Raw genomic sequence first — 2,758 nt, forward strand, 5'->3', positions numbered from 1 at the left:
TCTGTTCAAATTTATAGACATGGGGAAGTGGCGTTGTAGCTCAAGTGGTAGAGAGCTTGCTTTGATCTGAAAAGCTGAGGGACAGCACCCAGGCCCAGAGTTCAAGCCCCACGACCGACCAAAACAAAAAACAAAAAAAACAAAAAACAAAAATATAGACATGGGTTTTTAATCCTTTTGAAATTACTGCCTGCAAAGTGTTCTATGAGATGAGCTTCTCTTTACCCTATCATAGGAATAAACTTACTCTGATTCAAACTTGGACAACAGCTAGCTCGTTCTCTCTCCTAGAAAACCATATATATATATATAGAGAGAGAGAGACTTCTTTACATGTAAACAGACCCTCATTTACTTGTAAAAGTCTGTCAATGAGTCAAATCTAACTCAACCAAGTGTGGTGAATTCCTCTCTCATGCATCCTTTACATTAAAAATGGTAAGAACTGTTCAGTAATGTGCATACTTTATACTATGAAGTCTGACTCCTATTTTCCATAATATGAATCAAGCAGAAGAATCAGTTTAAGATGTGAAAGAGCCTTAAAAATAGTCTTGGACCTTAAAAATTGTCCTGGGTATGAATTTTTGGAAAAATACCAATTTTCAAAGAGAAAGGACTAATTTTTTTTAAATATTGTACTGGTAATGGGGTTTGAACTCCTGGCCTTGAGCTCTATCTGGTCTTTAATGCTCAATGTTTGCTCTATACCACCTGAGCCACACCTTCACTTCTTCCTTTTACCACAGTAGAGAAAAGAATCTCTTAGGTTTATCTACTTGGAATAGCTTCTAATTGCAATTGTCAAATTTGAACCTACCTACTATCTAGGTGTAAGCCACTGGTGATGTGCTAGAATTCATTTCTTAAGAATAAATAATCACAAAAAGAGTAGAAAGAAATATTTGTTCAATTATTTATGTGTTGTCTGATAAACCAAAGCACTTGCTACTGGAAGGGAAAAGGAGAGAAGATAAAGATGAATATGGAGGAGAGAGACACAAAGAAAGAAGAAAGGAAGGGAGGGTAAATGAAGGTAGGGAAGTCGAAGACAGGATACGAGAGGAGGGGGTTGCTGAGTAGAATTGTCTACTCCTCACTAAGGTATTGTTGGACAATCAGTACATTTACATTTATGTAGACAAAGCTTTCTATATTTGGTAGTAGTATGCTGAGATATAAAATACCAATTTGCAGCTAATAACCTGTTAGTATGCTTCCTCCTGAACCAAGGAAGCCACTGTGAGGTTACTGTTACAGAGAAGGCAAGAGTAAGCACTTTAATTGATTCTGAGAAACAATAATGGACATGCCAGGAATACTCCCTTGTATGGTGAAGTCAAGCATCACTCTTGTTCCCTGCTCCAGTCTTCCTCTCAACAAGAACAGCAGAAACAGAAGAGAAGGAGATACTTGAGTAATGATCATCTCTCTGTTTGCCCACATCCCTTGGCCTCTCAAAAAATAAAGACAAAGGAGCCTTAACCTGAACTAGTGGGGAACATGGGGAACATGGAGCAGCATTTCAAATACTGAAATAAAACTTTTTAAATTATTAATAAAAACTAACTCGAAATTTATTGAAAATTTAGAAGACTACAGGGGTCACTACATAGTGGAATCTGAAAATTAAAACTGACCCCTTCTTCTATCATCAGAAATTGAAGATTGTCCCTAAACTTCCAATACTACGAAAATTACCCTTGATATTCACTTAAACTGTGTGAATATAATGCAGAAAATATGACTTTAAATTTAGACTGCTGAAGTGATAAGCGATGGAAATTCATGATAGATAACATAAAGCTGAGAGCATGGAAATTCTCTTCAGTGTGTAGAGAATAAAAATGCTCTAATGGATGGCCCTGAAAGTACAATTTTAAATTTAGGACAGAAGGTGAATAGTAAAGGAGACATATCTCAGCCATTCACAGATTAGAAATGTGGAGAAATATACTCACTTGTATAGGTCAAACATGGAAGAAAGGATGGGGCAAGCCCATAGCCAAATGCCAAATTAGAGATATTTAACAAAAAACTATGAAGTTGAAACAAGTCTTTTTTTTTAATTCTATTTTATTTTATTTGAGAACATACTGTACAGAGGGGCTACAATTACATGGGCAGGATAATGCATACATTTCTTACCAAGCATTGCAGCCTCCTCCTTTGTTTACCCTTCACCTCCCTTCCCAGCCTCCCCAATCCCCCCACCCAATTATACCCCCCTCTCCCCCCACACCGACATTGTAAAGCTGGTTTTGACATGACATTTTGTACTTCTCATTGTTGCAACAGGTCCACCTGAATCCTTAAACGACTTGTTTGTCCCCATCTCCTCCACATGTTATACTGACATCAAATATAGTGAAAGCGGGGGTTACACTGTGGTTGAGGGACATACAAAGCAACAAAGAAATAATCTTATAAATGCGTTAGAAACACATGCATGAAAGAAACGAAAACATTAAAATACATATTTAAGGGTTCATTTTCCTAACATCACATTATCTGACCTTTTCCGCTTGACTCATACCTATACTAGATATTGCAAGTCTTAAAAGGGGATCTGGGCTAAAAGTGAGTACTGTAGAAGAATGGAGAAGGAAATGGTGGATTAATACAGTCATAGTACTTAATGTACACATGTGACAATATAAGTTGGAAACTTGAAGGGATAAGTGGGGTTAGGGTAAGGGGCCGAAGAAAAATGGAAAGTTTGACAATGATCCAGAGGCACTGCATATTCAAATGCATA

The sequence above is a fragment of the Dipodomys merriami genome, unplaced genomic scaffold (genome assembly GCF_024711535.1).
Source record: "Dipodomys merriami isolate MVZ:Mamm:240054 unplaced genomic scaffold, mDipMer1.0.p SCAF_721, whole genome shotgun sequence".
In the NCBI taxonomy this organism is placed as follows: domain Eukaryota; kingdom Metazoa; phylum Chordata; class Mammalia; order Rodentia; family Heteromyidae; genus Dipodomys; species Dipodomys merriami.